This window comes from Dermochelys coriacea, chromosome 4, assembly GCF_009764565.3.
Source record: "Dermochelys coriacea isolate rDerCor1 chromosome 4, rDerCor1.pri.v4, whole genome shotgun sequence".
Classification (NCBI taxonomy): domain Eukaryota; kingdom Metazoa; phylum Chordata; order Testudines; family Dermochelyidae; genus Dermochelys; species Dermochelys coriacea.
The window spans coordinates 56,928,316-56,956,081 of record NC_050071.1 but is presented as its reverse complement, the minus strand read 5'-3'; the positions used below and the strand labels follow the sequence as shown (position 1 = coordinate 56,956,081).

The 27,766-nt window shown below is 43.0% G+C and overlaps 1 long non-coding RNA gene across 1 annotated transcript; it reads left to right on the top strand.

The window, feature by feature from the left end:
- Positions 1-197: 197 nt before the first annotated feature.
- On the top strand, positions 198-26,813 carry LOC122459828. The gene is made up of 4 exons (XR_006280774.1): positions 198-209; positions 4,234-4,250; positions 16,379-16,381; positions 26,525-26,813. It is a non-coding gene; the product is annotated as an uncharacterized LOC122459828 (long non-coding RNA).
- The last annotated feature ends 953 nt before the right edge of the window (positions 26,814-27,766 follow it).

Genomic DNA, 27,766 nt, shown 5'->3' with positions numbered 1-27,766 from the left:
GGGCAAATAGGCTTGGATTCATTCAGCAACTTAAGATGACTGGTCTTCTTAATTTCTCCACCTATTTGTTGTATGAATAGACAAACAGCCTCTAGGACATTAACATTTTGTAAGGACCAACTAATTGTAAGAAGAAATAAATATTCTGGGAAAGGATAGGGTTGAATTTGAAAAAGGAGTAAGGGCAGGAATCAGAGACAACAGGAAAAGTCAGGGGAAACAAAGATAACGATAAAACAAAACAAAACAAAACCTAATAAACCCCACAGCAATATTTAAAAATTCCTTTCCTCAAATAATGATGAAAAGCTCACAAACTGAGCACAAAAGTAGAAAGGTGCAACCTAAAGTCTCCTCCACAGATCTCAGTTGGTCTGTAGATTAGAGCTCAGTAGGAAGAGGTGGTCTCTTGCTGGGAGGCTGACAGGTCACGCTTCAGGATGGAGCAAGGATGTCTCAAACTCTGGCTATCCCTGGGCTTCTGACACAGGTGTCATGAGTAGAGAGCCCTCTTTCATGTTGTGGGTCTGGGATCTCCTTCTCTCCTTTCCTCTAAGGGGAGCTGAGGGGCCTCATTTTACTGTATTGCTGGAAGCTGATGCCTTGCAGCTGACTCCCTTCCCTCAAACAGATGAACCTGTCGGGGCACTCCCAGCTGTGGGCAGACTATTATGACTGTATATTTGGTTGCCCTGAAATGTCAATCAGCCTACTGATGCTGGCCAATGCCTACTTTTATTTGGCTTGGCCCCCCCACAGGTTGCATAGTTCTTAGGCATCTGGGTTAGGCAGACCTTTCCCCATCTCCTTTCTGATAGGCTCCAATTGAGATTGCCAGGCAAATATTTTAATCTGGAGTTCCCCAACCACCACCACCACCACCAGCAGCTACTACTTGCTTCTGGGCTGCTGCTCATTGGAACTTCTTCTCATATGCCCCCAAATTACAGGGGGGTTACATGTGCATATGTTGATTTCAATTATAAATTTAAAAAGAAAAAAATGGCAGCGGTTACCCATCTTTTCATCTTTACATTCCTCCTTTAACTAGGCATGTGTCTGGCATAACATTATTATTTATGTGACCTTTTTCTGGCTTGGAAACAGCAGTAAGCAGTTGTCTATTAATATTCCATTGTTATCCTGCATACAGTGCTATGAACAGTGCTTCTGTGGGCATAACAGGGATGTTGGTTGATTTTTATTTGTACCTGTGAATTTATTGAGTGGTACAGAAATAATTGTCTGTCTGAATGAGAAGGCCTGATTCTCCTCTAGCTTATATACTAGCTTTATATCATTGTAGCTTCATTGATTTCAGTGGATTTGCAACAGTATAAGTGAGAGGAAAATCAGGCTCAGGAAGTCTATAACTTGTGATAAGGACATTAGTAATTGTTCTTGGGTTTCTTAGTGAATGTTGTCTCCTCTTATATTTCTTACTGATATTCCTATTTTCTTTCAAAGAGAGGTTAAGAGAAATAAAAATTGCATTAACACCAGAGGAGGTTATTGCATTATATGTTTTATTTACACTCAGATCCAGATTCTGGTCTGTTACATCAGTGTAGAACAGGAATAACATGACTGAAATCAGTGGAGTTGGTCCTGATTTACACCAATTAAAATTATATTAGAATTTGCTCCATTGCAAAGTAGTAGATGTGATTTATAGGGGTCACAGGGCTATAATTTCATCATCTGGGGATTTTGGTGGTATCAGAAAAGGAGATAAGCCTGAATAGTTTGTGTAAATATCCAAACTATGAAAAACTGTACAGCCTTATAACTTAAAATCTATTTTGCATATAATGCAAAGATACAGTAATAAAAATCTATTTGAGGAAAATAAACCAAGAGAGAAAAAAGTGACTGAAATCCAAGTGCTGTTGCTATTAAAAAATTATTGTAATTCAGATCTGTGATGTTGCTCTGAAAAATACAACAATTATTTTTTCCAACTATATTGGTTTGAAATCTGATTGAAGCAAGTATACATGTGTTTCTTTCAATGGAACTACAAACCATCTATTTGTTGCAGCAACTATTTATCTAGTTACTAGCACAATCAATTAAATTAATCCCATAAAATAAAACTTGAAATAAAGATGATATCTGAAATCATTTTTATTCATGGTTAGAGACCATGCAGATTCTTTTGACAAGCCTAAAAATCTTATGGGTGATGTTGAAAACTTCAATGTACAAGTGCTAATTCAATTTGAGGGGAAAAAAATTGACTTGATAGAATGGTTTCTGTAGAGATATTACTAGAATAGCAAACCCCCAAGTAATACAAAGGCAACCAGAGTATTGTATGCTCATTACCTGAATTTTCAAATGCTTAACAACTGTGAGCAGTATGAATATGCAAAGCTTGCAGACTCTCTGACCAACATCTCCCAGTCTCTCCTACTTCTGGAATGCAAAAGTCAGTGGCCCAAATTTTGCCTTCTACGTTGTGCAGGCAACTCTCACTGCGTTAATGGAAGTTAAGTGCATGTGTAAGGGCAAAGGCCCCAATTCAGCAAAGCGCTTAAGGATGTAATAAGTCCTCCATTGACCTCAACGGAACATAAAGTTGAACGTGTGTTTAAGTGCATTGTTGAATTAGGTCCAGAATTTGGCCGACTGTGTATGCAGCTCAATTCAAAGGTACCCCTGAAGGGGAGACAAGATGAGGGGAGGGGATTGCATAGATAGTATGATCTTCAGAAATGAGTTCTATAGACTACAAAAATGTTTCCTCTCATCTCTAAACACCTCCTTTTGGTGAGCAGGGACAGAGGTAGAATAACCCCCCGAAGAAAAAATTCAGGGGAGGGAGCATAGGTGAAAAATCCTCAGATTCCTCTCATACTATGATCTGAAGAAGAGGAATTCTCACTCCACATCCAGAAGTTTGCTTGATATCCACACAGATTTCAGGGATGAACTTCAGCATCAGATCCTAAGGCTCCAATTTTAATGTTAACTTGGCTGTTTTGCACTTCCTGGGCCAGATCCTTCAAACTCTTGCTCGCATAAATACTCCTAGTATACCTGAATGTTTTGTGTATTACATTTTATGATGAACAGTAATATATTAAACTGTATAGATACAAAATACTACATATGTGTACCATGACTGAATTAGTATTGCTGCAGGAATCTTAACTTTTTGCATTTCCAGACCTGAGACTTCAACTGAGCCAAAAATTTGTGATAAAAAGATATTTGTGAAAGATTTAAAACCCTTGTCCTTTGAAGTGAGGGCTCAAAGTTTTGAGTCCACTTCTCTAATCCTGAAGGAGGAAATAACAGATATTACAAGATTCTCTGTTCTAATATATCTAAGACAAAAACATGTTATGGCTAATAATAGTTTGTATTAGCATAAAACCTACAAGCCCTGGTCATGGACCAGGACCCCCATTGTGCAAGGCACTGTACAAACATAGAACAAAGAGGCCATTCCTACCCCATTATAGGTCATAAACGAGCAACCAATTTTTCCCTTTTGCAGTGCTAAATTAACAGGAAGGCAGCAAATCAGTTTATACTGTGCGGCTGTATCTTTACAGGGAATTTTTTAAAATGAAAACTTGAAATGTGCTTGGTATTTTAGAATGCAGCCTCACTTATTTATTATTTGATTTTCTGCTGCCCTAGACTTATTTTGGGAGATATTCCTGTGAGACGTTTACAGTCTTTCTCTTGCAAATTGTCCCAGCTGGAGATGGAGAGCAGCAGACTCTGTGTGTGCTTGAGTCCCCTGGAAGAATGTGTAGTAATGTGACAAACTTAGTAGAGCTTCTAGCAGACATCCAGTGAGTACTGAGTTATAATAGAAACCTTTTTTGTAATCTTATGGTGTGGTTGTATTTGGAAAAGAGACTATAAAAATAGGGTTCCCTATTTGTCTGTCAATGATTCGAGATCAAATTTTCTCCATTTACAAGTTACTTAACCCAAGACGTGAAAAATCTATCTGGGTTCTTTTCCTTCTTATTCATCATCACCAGTAAACTTGCCCAAACCGAGGTGTATACTTCAATTGTACCTATACATTACTGCATTTTAGTTAGGTCAGGGTATTGGTTGTAATAAAAGACCAAAATCTCTTTCAAATTCCAAAGTGAGTTTGTAGACTGAGCAACTCTGATGTGGAATCACTGAGAGGATAAACATGCGTAACCCAAAACGCCGTTTTTTTTAACTTTTGCCATTTTGTTGTTTTCATGTTGGTCCTAGGATATGAGAGAGATGAGGTGGATGAGATAATATCTTTTATTGGACCAATTTCTGTGGCAGTAGGGAGAAGCTTTTGAGCTTCACAGAGCTCTTCTTCAGATCTAGGGAAGGTAATACACTCTGGTTACCTTCCCCAGCCCTGACAAAGAGCTCTGTGAAACTCAAAAGCTAGTCACTTCTACCATCAGAAGTTGGTCCAATAAAAGATATTACCTCACCTACCTTGTCTCTCTCATTTTTCACTTTTCAGGGTACAACTACACTTTAACTATAATGTAAGCTAGAGTATATATGTCATGTAGCTTCCTGTCTGAGAATGGACAAGTAACTTTATTCTGGCGAGCATTCATTCAGTTTCAACTCTCTGCTGCTTTCTTGAATTATAGGCATTTTCCAATAATCAATCAAAAATGTTTTTTTGCTGTCATTGTTAAAGATGATCAGAAATTAAAGGATTTGTAAACATATAGCGTGGCCTAGAGCAATGAGATGCAACTTGTGCAAAACGATATTACTCTTGACTCAATAAACAAGTAGCTTTCATTTTTGCATAAAAAGGCAAAAATGAATGGAATGCTATTTTGAAATGCTGAACAGAAAATAAAAAATGCAGGCCAGTGTTCAGGAACATTTTACTTACTGTTTTAATAAACTTTTGTTTATGCCTGGAGGTGCCATTAAATTACCAGCCAGACATTAATATACGGTACACAAGGGATCTTGTATATAAGCAGTGATTATTGCAGTGTGACTCACATGAAGCTTATTATATACAGATAGCTGCTGGACAGAAGAAAAGTAAATTTGTGTTTATGGTGTATTACCTATCTGTGGATAAACAGTTGTGATACATGTGCAATAACACACCATTTATGGACTGTTTCCCCCCAAAAAAACAGAAAGAGGGAGGAACACCCTACACCCCATGTTCATCTTTAGAAAATGATTGTGTGGTATCCAATGCAAAGTTTGTCATGTTAGGTGTCTTCAGAAGGCTCATGAGGCACTGAGCATGGTTGTTATAGTGATGTTACAGTAATGTTATAGGTTATAATTTCATGTATAAAGTTATAAGGCTGAAAATGTATCCTCATGGCTTAAAGCAAGCCCAAACAACAACTCTACAGAAGCAGAGGGGCAGTTCACACCTCATCAAGGCATGGATGAGACAAACCCAGCCAGCCTCACAGGAACAATAGACGTCAGCCTAGGTAGCAGCAAAAGAATGTTAGAGTCACCCCCTGTAAAGGACAGATTCACCCCTCCGGTGTTTCCTGCTGGTCGTTGGGAATTAGCTCTTTTCCAGCCTGGAGCGCCCTCTGCAGGCCGGTGATCCACCCAGCTCTGGCCCCCATGTCCCTCACAGACCCCGGTGCCCCTTTCTCTGGGGTTCTGCCCCCTAGCAGTACCCCCACACACTGCCTCTGGGTCTCCCCTTCCTGGGGAACCCCCAACCCACTATCCCCACCTTGCCTCAGTCTGGGCTACTGCCAGTCATCACCGAGCCCCGCTCCCTGGGGCAGACTACAGTGTAAAGGCCACTCATCGTATGCAAGGGGGTTCAGACCTTTTGCCTTCTTCTGCCTCCCAGTACCTCTGTGGGCCTTGGACCAGGCCCTACAGCCTGGGGACTTGCCAGCCTGGAGCACCCCTGCTCAGCCTGCTCCTTCCCCAGCACTGCACCACCCTCAGTACCCTGTCAGACAGGCAGACAGGCCTGCTCTCTCCCAGCCTGGTGAGAGACTCCTTGGGCCTCTGGCTCACAGCCTTTTTATATAGGCCAGTTGGGGCCTGATTGGGGAATGGCCCACCTGTGGCTGCTTCCTCAATCAGCCATCCCCAGCCACAGCCCTCTCCTGGGCAGCTTTTAACCCCTTCTATTTTAGGAGCAGGGAAGCCACCCTGCTACACCCCCCTTCCTTGGTCAGTTTGGGACTGCAATGAGGTAATGTTCACCTGACTTTGAAGGGGGGTGCAAAGCCATGAGGGAAGAAAGGACATATAAAAGGGAGAGACATATACCATGCTCTTCTGCTCTCTTCCACCTACATCTACAGACACCACACCAAGCAACTTCCACGTGATCAAAGAGGAGAGCCTGGCTGAAGAGCAAACAGCCAGACTGTGGTGAGAAGCATCAGAGTTTGTAAGGGCATTGAGAGTGTTAAGATCAGTTTAGAATATGTTTTGCTTTTATTTCGTTTGACCAAATTGCACTTGTTATGTTTTCACTTATAATCACTTAAAATCTATCTTTATAGTTAATAAATTTGTTTGTTTATTCTACCTGAAGCAGTGCATTTGGTTTGAAGTGTGTCAGAGGCTCCCCTTGCTAACTGGTGTTGTGAGACTCTAAATGTATAATTTCTTTAATTATTTGTTAGGTATTTTCTCTCCTCCAAAAGTAGTGAATGCTTACACAATTATTTCAGGTGAGAATTGCAAAAGCACCTATGGGAGTTGGGCTCTTTAATCCAGTAGGCATTTCTGAAAAGCCTGCCTCTTATTCTTGCGAAGGTTTTTGAATTACTAAAAGTGCTGATTAATTTTAATGTTAAAGGCCATATTTTACAATAGAAATTATTCTTTCCTATTTAGGCTATATTGGCTTTATTTGACTTTCTTATGAAAAGGTAATGGTTAAAAACTGTGAATAATACTAATAACCATAATTTTTAACTATCAAGGGTAGCCTGTAAAATTGTGTTCTTTAATGTTGAATATCCATCCAAAAATGCAATAGTTTATTCTATGCACAAGAACTGATTGGTGTTTTCTTAACTGAGAAAAGTGGATTTTTAACAAAATCCATGTTTTGAATAAACCACAACTAGGAATCTATTTAATCTATTTGAACGCTTGGTAGTAGTTGAACTAGGTTGAAGGAAAAAATGAGCCATAGAAGATCTTAAATAGAAGAATCTTGTTTCCTGGGTATCTGGATAACTACCTCATGGAGGGCTACTCAGACATATTGTTCTCTCTAGCAGTATGTGAAAAGATAAGCAGCAGAGTTTAGATAAATTGTAACTGGCCTGATGTTTCAGCCAATCTTGCAAACTTCTACAAAAACTGTGTCATTGATTTCAGTGGTACTACTCACATGAGTAAGGGCTACTTCCAAGAGAGAGAATTCAGGCTCAAGATGCTAATAGGATATATATGGCATGTATAGAAGAACAATATTTCTTCTTCAAGTAGTGTCCCTGTGGGTGCTCCACTGTAGGTATCGGAACGTCCCTGCGCCGGAGATCAGAGATTTTTCACAGCAGTACTTGGTCGGGGGAAGGGCGCTTACAGGAGCTGTCTCATGCAGCCATTGGTGCCTCCTGTAGCATGCGGACCCCCAGCTGTTCCTTCCGTTCCTTCTCAACCATCCTCGGCTGCAGACGGAGCTCCGCAGCAGTGCTCGCCTTGATGCTTTCTGGGGGGGAAAATAGGAACTTCTTATTAGTTTATACTTAGTTACATAGTTTCATTAGTATTAGTCTATACATAGTTACATAGTTTCGTTAGTTCCACTTAGAGGTTTTTCTTCAACAAAAAAACCCAACAAACAAAAAAAAAGATTTTTTTCTTTATTTAGTTCTCCGTTTAGGAATAGTTCTACAGTTTACCACTACAATTAACTCCCACCCTCATCTATCGAGGGGGCGGAGGAGAGGCTTAACTGAAGTCATGCTAGGCTCAAAAGGATTTAAAAAGTGTGATTCCTGCCGTGAACTGATGCTGGTCTCTGACGGCTACGCATCCTGCATCCGTTGCCTGGAAGAAACTCATCTCCAAGAAATGCATACATTGCAGCAACTTGAAGTCAAGAGGAAGATGTGATAGGGATCTCCATTTGAAAATGCTTCTGATGGAGAAATCCCTCCAACCTCTGCAAGAGATGTCCTCCAGAGTGAGCACTTATGAGGCACCGAGCTCCTCTGGCACCGTCCCTCAGGGGACCTCTGCCGAGCCCCAACACATGGCATCAGAGTTGAGATGTCAAGTCTCCTCCATGGCACCGACTACCCTGGTGCGGCGCATGGCACAGGCAGCCGCTCTGTGATCAATGCTGCCGCCCCTGGCACCAACCCCAGTCTTAATGCCAGCTAACAAGCCAAATCCAGCACTGGTCAGTGCTCCAACAGTTGACCGCAACCCCAAGGCGGGACCAGCGCTACTCCTACATCATGCTGACAGCGGTTTCTTCTGCATCGCACTCACCACTGCTCAGCACCGAACACTCCCCGAACTACATAGCATGGTACCATCCTTCATCTCCTGCACCGATCTTCATGCATAGTGGCGAGGAAGGAGACATGAACAATCGCTTCTCCTCCCAGCTTTCATGGCCATCACAGATGAGACCTATATGGAATGCTATGAAGCCTAAGCCTCATCCCTCTGAGCATTCACAGCCCTGGTATGGACAACACTGGCCTTACCCATTACCACCTTACCCCATGCAATGGCCACAATGTGATCCTTGGGCCACAAACCAGAGCCCCTATTCTGGACCCCCTTCCCCAGCCAGAAGAGGTTTCAGGGTACACCCATTCTTACCACTCAGAGAAACCTCTGATCCCCCTGAGACAGAGATAGAAGAGGAAGAGATACTATCACAGGCAGACCTGGATGATTCACCACCTGCCCCACACTCATTTTCTGCACCAGAGGAAGTGGTGACACCGTCTACCCCAACGGCACCAGATGACCTGAAACAGTTCCAAGAACTCTTCAAAATAGTAGCAAACTGCCAAGAAATTGCCTTACATGAGGTGCAGAAGAAACAACATAAGTTGTTAAAAATCTTACCAAGATCGCCCTCCCCATGGATGAGGCTATAATGGAGCCTGCAGAGGCCATATAGCAAACAGCATTGGCACCACCACCAACAAACAGGCTGACACATGAAATTTTTGTTTTCTCACCCTCAAGCCTGTTCTCTGGTAGTAGAAACTGCCAATCAGTGCAGTAAACAGCCTCATTTCCATTCTTCAAGAACACAAGAGACTGGACCTCTCTGGGCATAAAGTTTATTCATCAGCCACCCTTCTGCACAGAGTTGCCAACTATTCGGCTCTACTAGCAAACTACGACTACTATAGAAAAATACAAAAGCTTGTGGAAGACCTCCCCGAGTACAAACGTCCTCAATTCAATGCCATTATTAATGAGGGTCAGTTAATAGCCTGCACAGCGCTGCAAGCCTCAATGGATGTAGCAGACACAGCTGCCTGAAAAACCACAACAGCTGTGGTTATGAGAAGTACTTCATGGTTGCAGGCTTCAGGAATTCCGAAAGAACTACAGCTAAAAAGTGGAGGACCTTCCCTTCAATAGGGGAAAAACTATTCCCTTCTCAAATAGACGATGTCCTCCCTAGTATGAAGGACTCCTGGGTGAAGCTGTGTATACTAGGCTTACACCCACCGCCTGACAAATGCCCACGCTTCACACCATGCCAGAGTTCATGAGACACCTCATTTAACCATCAACAACCATGATACTTCACTCAGAACAGACCCAAACAATGGGCTCAGAGACAACAAGCTCCACAGAACCAGGCCTTGTCCAACTGTCCATCTACATCTAAGCCACAATTTTGAAGTATTGGTCGAGGGTATGCACAACCTCCCAACACCTCTAGCGCCAACAGTTACCCCATCCCACAACTTTAATCACCGCCTACACCCATTTTACCATGCCTGAGCTGCGATAACCACAGATCAATGGGATTGGAGATCATACAATCTGGCTACACCATCCCTTTCACAACCATCCTCCCCACCATCCCCCGTCCCCCTCTCATGAGCACTTTCTGCAACAGGAAGCAGACCACCTCCTACTACTGGGTGCTGTAGAACCAGTACCACACCAATACTGAGGGCAGGGTTTTTATTCCAAATATTTTCTGACAGAGAAGAAAGGAGGGGGATGGAGACCAATCTTAGATCTCCGAAAACTCAACAGTTTTGTACACAACCACAGGTTCAAAATGGTCACTCTGGTCACAATAATCCCAGCGCTAGATAGGGGGGCTGTCCTTGCAGCCCTCTACCTCCAAGATGCATACTTCCATATTACAATACATCCTGCCCACAGATGTTCCTGTGGTTCACAGTAGGACCCAACCACTACCAATACAGGGTCCTTCCCTTCGGACTATCCACTGCTCCCCGCATATTCTCAAAAACACTCAACGGTGCCAATTGACAAGAAACGGCAGGCATGCTGAAGACCACAATAGACCTATTTCACCAGCTAGGTCTACAGATAAATGAAAAGAAATCCACCCTGGAACCAACCCTGCAATTGGAGTTTATCAGAGCCGACCTAGACTCCATACAGGCCAAGGCAATATTACCAAACCACAGATTCACTACATTCACCAATCTTATTTCCATGGTGACCATCAGCCCACAAACTTCAGTGAGGACATGCCTTCAGATTCTGGGACATATGGCAGCTACAACTTTCGTAGTAAAGTGTGCCAAACTCCGTATGTGCTGTCTGCTGGTTGAGCATGGTCTATGCACCAAGCGAACATTCTCTCAACAGAAATGTGACATTATCACCAAGGGTTATCCTCTCCCTACAATGGTGGACACAACCAGGGAATGTATGCTCCGGGATTCCCTTTCAACAAGACCCCCCATCAGTGACTATTACAACTGATGCCTCCCTGATAGTTTGGGGCACCTACTTGGGTCACAACAATGTACAAGACAAGTGGTCTGTGACTTAAACCGACTATATATCAATCTCCTGGAACTCTGCTTGGTACACAATGCATGCCGCCACTTTCTCCCACTCATACGACAAACCTCAATCTCTGTTCTCACCAACAATGTGGCGTACATGTTTTACATCAATCACCGAGGGGGAACCAGGTCTCACTTGCTATGCATAGAAGCCATGAACTTATGGAACTTGTGCATCCGCAACAATATAAACATCACAGCGTCATACCTACCAGGATGCCAAAACACTACAGCTGACAATCTTAGCAGGCACTTCTCACAGGAACACGAGTAGGAAATCCATGATAGTGTTCTCAGCACGATATTCCAAAAATGGGGTCATCCAATAATCGACCTTTTCACCTCAGCGACAAACTACAAATGTCCGCTCTTTTGCTCCAGGGCAGGCCTGGTGCCAGGATCACTGGGGAGCCTTCCTCATCCCGTGGAACGCATCGCTTATGTACACCTTCCCGCTGATCCCATGGGTCATCCACAAGATACAACTCGACAGAGCATACATCATTATCATTGTCCCCACGTTTCCGTACCTGTCACGTCTAGCAGTCTGTGCCCCACAACCACTGTCTTTACGGATGGACCTCCTGTCCCAGAACAAGGGCCTGATGCTCCATCCAGACCCAGCAAAGCTCCTTCTCAAAGCGTGGCTCCTGTGTGGTTCCAACATGGAGAATTGAACAGCTCAGAGAAAGTAAAACTGGTATTACTAAATAGCCGTTGCCTCACCACTAGAAATACTACCACCACAAGTGTAGAAGATTCTCCCTTTGTTAGCAAAAACAGCTGGACACAACCAAGGCACCTCTATCTATGATCCTAGACTACCTACTAGAACTGAAGGAAACAGGGTTAGCCATAAATTCTATTAAAGTACACCTGGCTGCCATCACGGCCCTCCATGAACAGATAGAAGGGACTTCAATATTCTCTCACCCACTTACACAGCGCTTTCTCACAGGTATACAGAACATGGACCCAGAAGTACGTCAACCTGTGCCATCATGGGATCTCAATCTTGTGCTCAAATGTCTCACAAGACCACCCTTTTAACCTCTAGCAACCTGCTCTCTTACATATGTCAATGAAGGTCGTATTCCTGGTGGCAATCATGTCTGCATGACGTGTCAGTGAAATAGGAGCATTGATGGCTGAACCGCTGTACGCTGTATTTACCAAAGACAAAATCATGTTACATCCTTACCCAAAATTCTTGCCCAAAGTGGCTACACATTTTCATATTAACCAAACCATACACTTACCTGCCTTCTATCCCAAGCCACATAAGGATTCTCGAGAAGCAACGTTACACATGCTAGATGTCAGATGGGCAGTAGCCTTCTACTTGGACAGAACTTAAACCATTTCACAAGTCACCAGGACTATTCATCTCTACAGTAGAGCACTCCAAGGGCTCTACAATATCGAACCAGAGACTCTCCAGATGGGTCTCTTCCTGTATTCAAACTTGCTACCACCTACATAACAAAGAACCCCCGTGGGCATCAGATCCCACTCAACATGAGCCATGGTGACATTGATTGCATTCTTGAAAAATGTCCCCTTAATAGACATTTGTAGAGTTGCAACCTGGACATCAGAATACACTTTTGCAAAGCATTATGCTATCACCCAAGATCTTGTCTCAGACTCTATCATTGGCTTCACAGTGCTCTCATCACACACATATACATAACTCCGAACCTCTGCCACCCCTGGTGGGGTACTGCTCTACAAGCACCTAGAGTGGAGCACCCACAGGGACACCACTTGAAGAAGAAGAAGAAGTTACTCACCTTGTGCAGTAACGATGGCTCTTTGAGATGTGTGTCCTTGTGGGTGCTCCACTACCCACTCTACTTCAGAGTTCACAAAGCTGAGCTCTGCAATAGAGAAGGAACGGAGGGAACGGTCGGGGGTGCGCGTGCTACAGGAGGCACCAAAGGCTGCACAAGATAGCGCCTATAAGCGCCCTTCCCCTGACCAAGTACTGCTGTGAAAAATCTCCGATCTCCGGTGCAGGGACGCACTGATACCTAGAGTGGAGCACCCACAGGGGGACACATCTCGAAGAACCATCATTACTGCACAAGGTGAGTAACTTCTTCCTTTTCCTATTATGTTTTTAAATGTTGACATGTTTCAAATAGAATAAGGATTAAAATGTTTCTTTCGTATTGCAGTAATGCCTAGTAAAACTCATGGTTGTAGGTTCTGTACAAATTCATAATAAGCTGAACAGCTTCCAATCTAAGTATGAGATGAGAGATAACAGATGGATACAACAAACAGATGTAGGAAGCATACTGAGGAGACAACTATAAACGGTGTGATAAACAGCAGCCCCAGCACACCAACTTGTCTAACCATTGTCAAGTTTTTGTAGGCCTCGTGACAGAGGTTGGTTTTAAGTAGTGATTTGAAGTAGGACAATGTAGTGGCTTAGTGGATTTTTGACGGGTGCTCCTTCCATGCATAAGAGATGGTATGGGAGAGGCACTTGTTGGAAAATTTGACAAATGGACTATCAAGGCTGACATCAAAGGTGGAGTGAAGACAAGGGTTGATAGCATATAAGGAAAGATCAGTAGGGTACGGATAGATTATAAAGGCCTTAAAAGTGAACTTGAGTAGTTTGTGTTTGATGCATTAGAAAAGTCCAGCTGAGGGATGCAAAGAGGAGTTGACATGCTTGAAGCACAAACCAGGAAAATTATCTTTGCAGCACTGCTTTGGGATGGAGGAGATTGCGACAGTCAGTATGTGAGATGATGAGGGATTTAGTTGTGTGCATGGAGAGGAAAGGCCAGGTCTTAGAGCTATGTAGGAAGATGTGACAAGATTTAGACCTGAGCTGGATATGTGGGTGTAGAGAGAGGGCCGAGTAAAAGATGATGTCCAGGTTATGGGTCTGACTAGCAGAGAAGATATCTTATTCACAGTGACAGGCAGATTGTGAGGAGGATTTAGGAGGAGAGAATAAGAGTTCTCTTGCTGGCCTTGTCAGGTGGTCTAACTTGCTGGGGTATCACAGTATAGGCAGGGAACTAACATAAAAATGGTCATACTAGGTCAGACCCATGGTCCATCTAGCCCAGTATCCTGTCTCTGACAGTGGCCAATGTCAGGTGCTTCAGAGGGAATGAACAGAACAGACAGTCATCAAATGATACATCTCCATCATCCAGCCTTAGCTTCTGGCAGTTGGAGGTTTAGTGGCACCCAGAGCAGGCGGTTACATCTCTGACATCTTGGCGTATAGTCATTGATGGAACTATCTTCCGTGAACTTAACCAATTCTTTTTTGAACCCAGTTATACTTTTGGCCTTCAAACATCCCATGGCAATGAGTTCCACAGATTGACTAAGCATTGTATGAAGTATTTTCTTATGATTGTTTTAAACCTGCTGCCTATTAATTTCAACAAGTGACCCCTAGTTCTTGTATTATGTAAAGGGATAAATAATATTTCTCTATCCACTTTCTACACACCGATTTTATTGACCTCTATCAGATCCCCCCCCTTACTCGTCACTTTTCTAATCTCCCCTCATATGGAAGCTATACCCCAGTTTGTTTTGTTTCCCTTCTCTTCCCTTCCAATATATCTTTTTATAGATGCGGTGACCAGAACTGCATACAGTATTCAAGGTGTGGATGAACCATTGATTTATATTATGTCATTCTGATATTTTCTGTTTTATTATTTATCCCTTTCCTAATGGTTCCTAAGATTCTTTTAGCTTCTTTGACTGCCACTGCACATGAGCAGATGTTTTCAGAGAACTATACATGATGACTCCAAGATCTTTCTTGCGTGATAACAGCTAATTTAGATCCTATCAGACTGTGTGTATAGTTGGGATTATTTTTTTCCAATGTGCTTTACTTTGCATTTATCAACACTGAATATCATCTGGCATTTTGTCACCTAGTCACCAAGCTTTGTGAGATCCCATTGTACCTCTTCACAGTCTGCTTTGGACTTAATTATCTTGAGTAATTTTGTAACTGTGCAGTCTGGAAAAACTCTGGTCAGGAGGTAGAGAAACACAGGTCTCTGCCGAAAAGAGGTGACAGCTGGGGAGCCAGCAGCCTAAAAGTGGGTGCCCTTGCTGGACCACAGAAGGGATATATAGGTGCAGTTGCCCTGAACTGTGACAGCATCTTCAGTCACGGAGATTGCACCATGGCAGCAAATTCTTCAGATTACTTTCCTCTGCCCACCAGAATCACCTCTGTCTTGCTTGGGTTCAGCTTCAGCCAGCTGTTCATCATCCATGAGCTGATCTCATTCAAACACTGGGCCATCTTTACGGTAGTGCTGTGGTACTACTTGATGAAGGATAGGTAGAGCTGTGTATCATATTGCTAGCACTTGAGTCCATGTCACTTGACCAGTTTACCTGATGGCTGCATGCAGATGTTGAAAAGGATGGGAGAGAGCTTGTGAAACTCCACAGGAGGAGGTTGAGTGTTAGAGGTGGAGTTTCCCATCACTATTCATTGAGTGTGTCCTCCAGGAAGACTCAAACTATTTTAGCACATTACTCTGGACTCCTGCCATCTCTCTCAAGCAAGATAGCAGTGTCTCATGGTCAACATTGTCGAATACCGCAGGAAGGTCCAGGAGGATTGAGACTGTATGTCTGCTCCCTCCTATCCATTGACAGGAGACCATCCATCAGTGCCACTGAAGTGGTTTCAGTTCTTTGTCCTCACACTGAAACAGGATTGTGCCAAGACTAGAATGTTAGCTTCAGTTAGATGAGCTTGTAGTTGGCCTTCGGCTAGCTTTTCTATGAGCTTGCTCTGGAAGGGAGGATTTGACACTGGGCAGTAGCTGACAAGAACAATGTATCCATAGTAGGTTTCTTCAGTATTAGTCAGACTGCTGTGTGTTTTGAACGAAGAAAGGAAAATTCCTTGTCTGAATAATTCACTATTCTTTCTCTTTGAAGGATGACTCAGGGTGAGGGAAGTGAGAGAAGGGTGGCACTGTACAACAGCATAGTTGCAAAACAGGGTATTCTAAGTCTCTGTAAGTCAGGAAATGGAAAGAAAAGAAGATGAAAATTTTGTGGAGGGCAATAACTTTGTTAGAGAGAGAACAGGCATTCCTGAAGGAGCAGGGAAATAGAGGGTGGAGGGTAGGACAGCAGGGATAGGACTGGTGGGGCAGAAAGGATGACAGGGAGGATGTGGGATGGAGCAAAATCGTGGGATAAGAGGAAGTCCATGATTGGGGCACAAGTCACCAGATGCAAGCAAAACAAATCTAAGGAAGAATAGAGGTGCAAATATGGATTTGTGAAACCGCCTTCTACAGCCTTCTACAGGACCTCCATGTACCATAGGGGCTCCTGGGCAGGATTTATGCCTTGTTTACATTTAGCATGTTGGGCTTTATATTTCCTCTGGAGTAATAATTACACCCAAATCTTTCATCAGACAGTGTCAACTGCCATGTTTTGGATTTGATTAATATAACAAGAAGTTGCTATTATTTCTTTATGTTTATGATGTACACAAACAGCCTTTCAAGTTGTATTTTTGTTTTTGTTTTGTTCTGAACTCACGTCATCATTCATTAGCAGTACACAATCAGGTCCTTTGTTTTAGTTCAGATTTATTCCTATGTCCTCATGTGATATTGCTAGGCACAAAGAGTGCTGACTTTTTGTATTTGTCTTTATTCTTCATCATTTATTAATGCCACAGATTGTGTGATGAGGAGTTGTCAACACCGTCATTTACAGGTATAATAACTGTACAGATGTATACAACATCTGTATTTACAGGTAGAATAAATGCACTGCAGTTGATTTGTCATTTAATAGCCTTTAAATGATCTCACCCTTTCTGGCTGCATTTTTCCTCATTATTTACTGTGCTTCCCAATATCTTATCAATCATCCATTCGTAACTACTCTTTTCTTGGTCTTTAATTTTCTGAGACAGCTTTCCTCTTAATAGTGAAATTCTAATGGGAAAAGATTCCACAAACACTAGCAAATAAGTCCCATAACTAGACATGCTCACTTACCTTTCTAGGACATGGACTGTTCTATCTTTGTTTGCACAGCACTCGGTACAAAGAAACCCTAAATGTGATCAGGGCCCCTGGATACTACTCTAATATAGAAATAGCATTTTGGATAAATTAAAAGAAAAATTAGTTGATTCCATCCATTCAGTGAGGCATATTCTTATACTGATGGGTGGGAATGCACACGGAACTCTCAGATCTAGCTCACAGGATGTGGTATTTGTATATGTTCACATGGGGCCAAAACTTAGAATCATATAATTGGAAGGGACCTTGAGAGGCGATGACAGATACGGAGGCAACTGTGGGAGTGACTCATGTGGCGGAAGACACATTGAGGATGACTGGATGTGGAAGCTGTGGTATGTACATGATCCTGGAGGGGGGACCTGGTAAGAGTTTTTTATGCATGAAATGCCGTTTGATAGAGCTGATGGAGGAAAAGATCCGAGGTTTGGAGATGCAGGTGGAAAGTCTTGTTGAGTTTAGGAAGGGGTTTGAGCAGATGATGGAGCAAAGATATGAGGTATCTGAAGGGAAAAGCTCAGACTCACAGATGGAAGCAGGGCTGGGGAATTCTGAGGGGAGACTGGGTGAGGAAAGTGGTCAGTGGAAGCATATGACTAAAAGGACCAGGCAGAGGAAAAGACGGGCTAGTGAAGGAGAAATAGAGCTTAGGAACAGGTTTGCAGAGTTGGAAAATAAAGAAGGGGCTCGGCAGGTACTTGTTGAAGGTGGAAGGGTAAGGAAGAAGAGAAGAGAGGCTAGTCCTATAGGAAAAGCGGAAGAGTCAAGGGAGACTACACCAAATATGAGCCCCAGGAGGATACAGGATGGGTTGAAGAGGATTATAAGGGAAAATAGGAATGGAAAGAACTTGCAGCCAGAGGGAACAGGGGAGAGACTGGTGAATAGCACTGTCACCAGGAAAAGGCAGGTCTATGTGATAGGGGACTCTTTATTGAGAAGAATAGACAGGCCTGTAACTAGAGCTGATCCAGAGAATAGAAGGGAGTACTGTCTTCCGGGTACTAAGATACGGGATGTAGATCTGAGGTTGAAAAGGGTCCTAAAGGGAGGGGGAAAGAATCCCCTAGTTATCCTTCATGTGGGAACAAATGATATGGCTAGATTCTCGCTGGAAAGTATTAAGGGAGACTATGCTAGGCTGGGGAAGACACTTAAGGAAATTGAGGCTCAGGTGATCTTTAGTGGGATCCTGCCTGTTCCTAGAGAAGGGCAACAAAAGTATGACAAGATTATGACTGTCAACAGATGGCTTAGGCAGTGGTGCTATAAGGAGGGCTTTGGGATGTATGGCCACTGGGAGGCATTCACAGACAGAGGACAGTTCTCTTGGGATGGACTTCATCTGAGTAGGGAAGGAAATAGACTTCTAGGATCAAGGCTGGCACAACTGATAAAGAAAGCTTTAAACTAGGAATTAGGGGGAGATGGTTGGGAGATGTCCAGGTAATCTCCACGCCAGATTTTAGCATTGAGAGGGAAGAAGACAAAGTAAGAAAGGATACAGCCGTGGGTAGGAGAATGTATATAAGGAGCGAGGGAAGTGTGGATACTAGTCTAATAGGTTATACTGGCTGTAGAATGACTGTGCCTAATAGGGTACAAAATGTGAGCGAGGCCAAACAGCAAAAATTAAGATGTTTGTACACCAATGCGAGGAGCCTAGGTAACAAAATGGAGGAACTAGAGCTACTGGTGCAGGAAGTGAAACCAGATATTATAGGGATAACAGAAACATGGTGGAATAGTAGTCATGACTGGACTACAGGTATTGAAGGGTATGTGCTGTTTAGGAAAGACAGAAACAAAGGTAAAGGTGGTGGAGTAGCATTGTATATCGATGATGAGGTAGAATGTAAAGAAATAAGAAGCGATGCAATGGATAAGACAGAGTCCGTCTGGGCAAAAATTACATTGGGGAAGATAACTAGTAAAGCCTCTCCTACGATAGTGCTTGGGGTGTGCTATAGACCTCCGGGATCTAATTTGGATATGGAGAGAGCCCTTTTTAATGTTTTTAATAAAGTAAATACTAATGGAAACTGCGTGATCATGGGAGACTTTAACTTCCCAGATATAGACTGGAGGACCAGTGCTAGTAATAATAATAGGGCTCAGATTTTCCTAGATGCAATAGCTGATGGATTCCTTCATCAAGTAGTTGCTGATTAGAGGGGATGCCATTTTGCGAGGACCTCATAGAAGAAATGGTTGTAGGGGACAATCTTGGCTCAAGTGATCATGAGCTAATTCAGTTCAAACTAAATGGAAGGATTAACAAAAATAAATCTGCAACTAGGGTTTTTGCTTTCAAAAGGGCTGACTTTCAAAAATTAAGGAAATTAGTTAGGGAAGTGGATTGGACTGAAGAACTTATGGATCTAAAGGTAGAGGAGGCCTGGGATTACTTTAAATCAAAATTGCAGAAGCTATCGGAAGCCTGTATCCCAAGAAAGGGTAAAAAATACATAGGCAGGAGTTGTAGACCAAGCTGGATGAGCAAGCATCTTAGAGAGGTGATTAAGAAGAAGCAGAAAGCATACAGGGAGTGGAAGATGGGAGGGATCAGCAAGGAAAGCTACCTAATTGAGGTCAGAACATGTAGGGATCAAGTGAGACAGGCTAAAAGTTGAGTAGAGTTGGACCGTGCAAAGGGAATTAAAACCAATAGTAAAAGGTTCTATAGCCATATAAATAAGAAGAAAACTAAGAAAGAAGAAGTGGGGCCGCTAAACACTGAGGATGGAGTGGAGGTTAAGGATAATCTGGGCATGGCCCAATATCTAAACAAATACTTTGCCTCAGTCTTTAATAAGGCTAAAGAGGATCTTAGGGATAATGGTAGCATGACAAATGGGAATGAGGATATGGAGGTAGATATTACCATATCTGAGGTAGAAGCAAAACTCAAACAGCTTAATGGGATTAAATCGGGGGGCCCAGATAATCTTCATCCAAGAATATTAAAGGAATTGGCACCTGAAATTGCAAGCCCATTAGCAAGAATTTTTAATGAATCTGTAAACTCAAGAGTAGTACCAAATGATTGGAGAGTTGCTAATATAGTTCCTATTTTTAAGAAAGGAAAAAAAATGATCTGGGTAACTACAGGCCAGTTAGTTTGACATCTGTAGTATGCAAGGTCCTGGAAAAAATTTTGAAGGAGAAATTAAGGACATTGAAGTCAATGGTAAATGGGACAAAATACAACATGGTTTTACAAAAGGTAGATCGTGCCAAACCAACCTAATCTCCTTTTTTGAAAAAGTAACAGATTTTTTAGATAAAGGAAATGCAGTGGATCTAATTTACCTAGATTTCAGTAAGGCATTTGACACTGTGCCACATGGGGAATTATTAGTTAAATTGGAGAACATGGGGATCAATATGAACATCAAAAGGTGGATAAGGAATTGGTTAAAGGGGAGACTGCAACGGGTCCTACTGAAAGGCGAACTGTCAGGCTGGAGGGAGGTTACCAGTGGAGTTCCTCAGGGATCAGTTTTGGGACCAATCTTATTTAATCTTTTTATTACTGACCTTGTCACAAAAAGTGGGAGTGTGCTAATAAAGTTTGCAGATGATACAAAGCTGGGAGGTATTGCCAATTCAGAGAAGGATCGGGATATTATACAGGAGGATCTGGATGACCTTGTAAACTGGACTAATAGGATGAAATTTAATAGTGAGAAGTGTAAGGTTATGCATTTAGGGATTAATAACAAGAATTTTAGTTATAAGTTGGGGACACATCAATTAGAAGTAACGGAAGAGGAGAAGGACCTTGGAGTATTGGTTGATCATAGGATGACTATGAGCTGCCAGTGTGATATGGCTGTGAAAAAAGCTAATGCGGTTTTGGGATGCATCAGGAGAGGCATTTCCAGTAGGAATAAGGAGGTTTTAGTACCATTATACAAGGCACTGGTGAGACCTCACCTGGAATAGTGTGTGCAGTTCTGGTCTCCCATGTTTAAAAAGGATGAATTCAAACTGGAGCAGGTACAGAGAAGGGCTACTAGGATGATCCGAGGAATGGAAAACTTGTCTTATGAAAAGAGACTTAAGAAGCTTGGCTTGTTTAGCCTAACTAAAAGAAGGTTGAGGGGAGATATGATTGCCCTCTATAAATATATCAGAGGGATAAAAACAGGAGAGGGAGAGGAATTATTTCAGCTCAGCACCAATGTGGACACAAGAACAAATGGGTATAAACTGGCCACCAGGAAGTTTAGACTTGAAATTAGACAAAGGTTTCTAACCATCAGAGGAGTGAAGTTTTGGAATAGCCTTCCAAGGGAAGCAGTGGGGGCAAAAGATTTATCTGGCTTTAAGATTCTACTCGATAAGTTTATGGAGGAGATGGTATGATGGGATAATGTGATTTTGGTAATTAATTGATCTTTAAATATTCAGGGTAAATAGGCCTAATCCCCTGAGATGGGATATTAGATGGATGGGATCTGAGTTACCCAGGAAAGAATTTTTTGTAGTATCTGGCTGGTGAATCTTGCCCATATGCTCAGGGTTTAGCTGATTGCCATATTTGGGGTCGGGAAGGAATTTTCCTCCAGGGCAGATTGGAGAGGCCCTGGAGGTTTTTTGCCTTCCTCTGTAGCATGGGGCATGGGTGACTTGAGGGAGGCTTCTCTGCTCCTTGAAGTCTTTAAACCATGATTTAAGGACTTCAATAGCTCAGACATAGGTGAGGTTTTTCGTAGGAGTGGGTGGGTGAGATTCTGTGGCCTGCGCTGTGCAGGAGGTCGGACTAGATGATCAGAATGGTCCCTTCTGACCTTAGTATCTATGAATCTATGAATCTAGGTCATCTAGTCCAGTCCCTTGCACTCAAGGCAGGACTAAGTATTATCTAGACCATCCCTGACAGGTGTTTGTCCAACGTGCTCTTAAAAATCCCCAATTATGGAGATTCCACACTTCCCTAGGCAATTTATTTCAGTGCTTAACCACTCTGATGGTTAGGAAGTTTTTCCTAATGTCCAACCTAAACTGTCCTTGCTGCAAATCAAGCCCATTGCTTCTTGTCCTATCCTCAGAGGTTAAGAAGAACAATTTTTCTCCCTCTTCCTTGTAACAACCGTTTATGTACTTGAAAACTGTTATCATGTCCCCTCTCAGTCTTCTCTTCTCCAGACTAAACAAACCCATTTTTTTCCAATCTTCTGTCATAGGTCATGTTTGCTAGACCTTTAATCATTTTTGTTGCTCTTCTCTGGGCTTTCTCCAGTTTGTCCACGTCTTTCCTGAAATGTGGTGCCTAGAGCTGGACACAATATTTTAGTTGAGGCCATATCAACAAGAGAGTAGAGTAGAAGAATTACTTCTTGTGTCTTGCTTACAACACTCCTGCCAATACATCCCAGAATGATGTTTGCTTTTTTCTGCAATAGTGTTACACTGTTGACTCATATATAGCTTGTAATTCACTATGACCACCAGAACCCTTTCTGCAGTACTCCTTCCTAGGAAGTCATTTCCCATTTTGTATGTGTGCAATTGATTGTTCCTTCCTAGGTAGAGTATTTTGCATTTGTCCTTATTGAATTTCGTCCTATTTACTTCAGACCATTTCTCCAGGTTGTCCAGATCATTTTGAATTTTAATCCTATCCTCCAAAGCACTTGCAACCCTTCCCAACTTGGTCCATTGAAGCCAAAAGAAGTTTTGCCATGTAGGGCAAGGATTTGTCCCTTGATCCTCATGCCAAGTTTTCTAAAGCAGATGCATGGCTAGTCCAGGAAAAATGTGTGTGCCCAATCAGGTAAATGTACTCTTGCCTACCTACCTATCTGCACACAAAATAACCTGCACACAAATCAAGGGTTTTGCAGGCACAATGTTCCTATGAAACCTCATCTCTTAATGCGTTTCTTCTCCATCTTGTTGTCAGTTCTGTAATTGTTTATGCTGATGTACAGAAGTCACAGAGGGAGAAGACTGAATGGCCAGAGCACAATCAGAAAAGATGATGCCATGGTGCGGGGTCAGGAACAGTCAGTAAGCCAACACCACAAGCCAAGCACAGACTGATCGGGGTTCCAGCAAGGCCAAAGACTTTCCTTCTGGGCCTTTTCTTTCCTTCAAGGAGGCCTGGGGAATCTCTCCCGTTCACCTGAACTTTCAAACAGATTGGTATATTCAAATCAGAGGGAGTAACCAGTCCCAGATGGCTGAGTGGATTAAAAGTTTGTAGCCTAAGGTTCCCTTTCCCTCAGGCATGCTCTGATACTGCTACTCTCTGGCAGCTAGCCTGTAGATCTCTGGCTCCTGGTATCCAGTTCCTTCCAGGCTTAAAAGAAAAATCCTTCCTCTATCACAGAAGCCCTCTCTCTGAAGCCTGCTTCTTCTCTTTTTTATTTTCAGTTTCTCTTTTGAGTATTCCCGCTAAACTTTTAGCAGGCTTTGCACAGCTGAACTGCCTATCTGCAGGCCTGATTGTTAGCCCCTTTCTGCCTTAACCTATTAGAGAATTTGTACACCCTGTTGTAGTTGTTTAGTTACTTTCAAACTATAATACAAAGCTTGAACACACCCACAACCTGCTCTACCCCGGCTAAAATGGCCATGTGCAGAAATCCCTATGCATTGAAATTACAGTACACGGTATGTGAGTAGACCAGGTTTTCTTATGTTGATAACTGTTAAAATATTAGTGTGTGTGACTTTAATACACTGTATATATAAAAAGGTTATCTCTGTAAGCTGGAGAGGGAACGTATATAAAAGAAAGTATAATTACATTACCTCTGAAAAGTTGTTTAGCAGACTGAACCCAGCTTTGTGGTTTATTGTGGAAATCATCCAACAAGCTATTTTACATGTTCATGTTTCTTTGCTTGATAAAAAGTCATTTATTTGTTCTCTTTTTTGTATTCAAACAGCAGTTAAGGAATCCTGTACCTTATTTCAATCATAAATAATTCTGCTGATTGCTTTTAAATGTTTTTAAAAAAAAATCCAAACTTCAGAATACATTGATAGTTCTGGAGTCTGAGTCCTAGAAATGTAAACAACAATTACAGCACAGGCACTGGTAATGTAACCTTCCCTATATTGCTCCTTTAGTGTGCTGTCTTGGAGAGGGGGCAACTGGTTGAGGCCAAAGAGTCTTATGGTAATGGGTTAAAACTCCATTTTATTCACTGTAAGAAAGAATGTACCCTGCTAATTGGACCAGCAAAACAACACTTTAACTTCTCTTTCTAAAACACTAGATTACTGCATCAGAGTTTTCACTGGCTAAACATTTTGAGGTCAAGTCAGTAATATCATCCCAGGCTGTGACCTTTTCATTAGCTAAATAGGATTTTCCAGGGGTCAGAGAACTACTAAGGAAAACACAGGTGCCGTAAGAAGTGGTGACAACTATAAAGTGGTATTTTTCCTTCCGTATGATCTACTGTGTCTCTGGATAGAGTTTCCGAAGGCAGGCAAAACAGGGGTCCTGACCACTTTTACTCTTTAAGGGACAGCTTGTCCCTGGCTCTAACACAGGTGTGGGAAGGGCATATAAGGAGCCTTCCCTTGCTTGTACTCTCCAAGCAAAGGAAAGGTGCCTCAGCCCTTTTTTACTCTGTTGTTTTTGCATCCCTAGAAAGCAAAATACCTCAAAGAGGACAAGTTGGGCATGGGGTTGTGGTCCTGCCACTCCACACAAGCCTGTAGAGTGGCTAGCTGCACATAAAGAAACATGCTGTGCTATCCAGAGGGCATAAGATGCCCAGGTGATGAATGGCACATAAATACTTCGAAAGAATGGGTGTGTATTCTCTATGCTCCCGAGAGCTAGAAAAAGATTTGCTCCCTGAGGCACAATCCCTCTGGAACACCCGCTGGGACATGGTGGCTCCATACATTGTCACAATCCGGCTGTGAAGATCAGCTGACCTTTTTTGCATGAGCAGAGCTATTAGCCCCAATGTTCAGCCCGAATACCAGCTTGAGCAATCACATTTTGTCTGACTAAATTCTATCTGTAGGTTCGATGGCTCTACTATTCTTAATCTCCTGGCCAAAATTGTAGTAATGTTGTTGTTTGCTGTTAAATGGCTGCTGCACTTCAGAGTTGGCTACATTTCCACCAGTGGGTGAAGTGATTTCTGTGTGTATATATAATTGTGTGTATTTGTGGATCATAATTTCTAAAGTATTTTAGGATCCAAAAGACTGAGGAATATTCAATAACATCTGCATGGCAAAAGGGCAGCATAAATGACTATGTGCTGAGTGCTGCCCTGAGTTTGTAATATTCCCATTCATCAAGTAGGGTGCGTTAGTGGTTTTATCCCTATCCATTTTGCTATCTAGCCCACATATGGTACCTTAACCAGGAAACTATTTTGCGATTGATAAATCATAGTTTTTATTTATGGGAATTATATGGATGTAATGAGGTGCCCTCACTTATTGTAAGCACCCCCTTCTGGTCAGGTGTGGGCCTGCTGTTTCTTAGTTCCTAGAACAGGATGGCTCCCACCTCTTGCAAGCCGCCTACCCCCTTGGCCGATGGCTTCTCCAACGGATCTTCAGTGACTCAACCCTCCAGCTGAGTCTCGAATGCTGCCTGTATGTGAAACAGAACAAACCCCTTCTGGGGTATATCATCTTTACTTTCAGCCCAGGCTTCCTCCCTGGAGACAGTGCCCTCTATATCAGTCCAACAGGGCCCATTGTGGTACCCTCCATTGGTGTGTTCTTTTTAGCAGCCTCCCCCTGGGTTCAGTCTTTAATCAGACCAATAGGGCCCATCACGGTATCCTTGCTTGGTCTTGCTAGGTTCTGGGCTCATTCCTTGCTTGGTCCCTTCAGCCAGTGAGGCACTCTTTCTTAGGGTTTGTCTACACTGGCAAGTTTTGTCGATGAAACTAATGTTGACACGAAAACATCAACAAAAGCAAAGTCACCAAAGCGAGTCTACATTTGCTCCCTCTGTTCACAGATCCTGTCAACCATTGTTGACAGCATGAGCAATGCACTGTGGGTATGTATCCCACAGTGCCTGGCAACACCATCTCTTGCTAGGTGTTGTGGGAAGGTGGAAACGGAGTGCAGTGCATCCTGGGATGTGCAAAATGTCCCATCATGCACTGCTTTGTGTTCCAGCCCTCCAATGATTTCTGGCTTCCTTTTGCACCATTCTATCTTTCCTTTCACGCTGTTTTTCCAACTGTCAGTCTTTGTAGTGTGCACCAGCATCTGCAATGAGAGAGGATGGATCCCGCACTTCTCTCCTATGTGCTGTTGACTGTCATGAGGACATCGCGCATGGCAACAGAGTTACTCGCAAAGTTACCGACAGAGGATGAATCGCAGGCACCCGAGTGTGGTATGGACAACAGCAATGTATCAGTGCTTTTGACATTCACAGAGCAGCTGCATACAGTAGACCATCACTTTTGGGCTAAGGAAACAAACACTGATTGGTGAGATTGCATTGTCATGCAGGTGTGGGATGACAACCAGTGGGTACAGAACTTTAGGATGGGTAAAGCAACCTTCATAAAGCTATGTGCTGAGCTGGCCCCCGACCTGCAGCACAAGGACACCAGAATGAGAGCTGTCCTTTCGATAGAGAATTATGTTGCAATCGCTGTGTGGAAGCTGGTGAATCCAGGCTGCTACCGGTCAGTTGCAAATCAATTTGGAGTGGGGAAGTCCACTGTTAGGGCTGTATTACTCCAAGCGTGCACAGCAATAAATCACATCCTGCTGCAGAGGACTGTGACTCTGGGAAATGTGCATGAAATAGTGGATGGCTTTGCAGAGATGAGTTTCCCTCACTGTCGTGGGGCAAATGATGGCACACTCATTCCAATTTTAGAGCCAGATCACCTTGCCTCAGAATACATCAATAAGAAAGGATACTTCTCCATGGTGTTGCAGGTGTTTGTGGATCACCAGAGACATTTAACGGACATCAATGCAGGCTGTTCTGGAAAGGTGCATGACACACGCATCTTCAGGAACAGTGGCCTGTACAGAAAGCTGCAAGTGGGGACTTTCTTTCCAGACCAGAAGATCACAGTGGGGGATGAGGAAATGCCCATAGTAATCTTGGGAGACCCAGCTTACCCCTTACAGCCATGCCTCACGAAACCTTACACAAGGCACCTGGATAGCAACAAGGAGCGTTTTAACAACAGGCTGAGCAGGTGCCGCATGGTAGTGTCGAATGTGCCTTTGGCTGTTTGAAAGCTCGCTGGAGCTGTCTGTGGCAGGCTAGACCTTACCAAGGATAATATTCCCACAGTCATAGCCGCGTGCTGCACTTTGCATAATCTGTGTGACTCTAAGGGTGAAATGTTTGCTCAGGTGTGGAGCGCTGAGGCAGAGCACTTGGCTGCACCGTTTGAACAGCCGATGCTCGGGCTGTCAGAGGATCCCAGAGGGCTGCTATTAAGATCAGAGAGGCTTTGAGGAACCACTTTGACAATGAGGGGCACTAACACGTCCGCTTTGCAGTTGCTTCCCTGGTGCATCCATGTACAATTTTGGGGCCCAAGATCCATGCAACAAAATGCTTTAGAAGCCTGTTCCCGTGAGTGAATTGATTGCTATAAGCTTTTTGTAGAACACAGAATAAAAAAGCTGTACCATTAAATACCTTAGCCTTTATTTATTGTTAAAAAGGGTAAAACCTCACAACTGTGTGTAGCTCCAGCTATCATTGTTCAAGCTGTGAGAGGG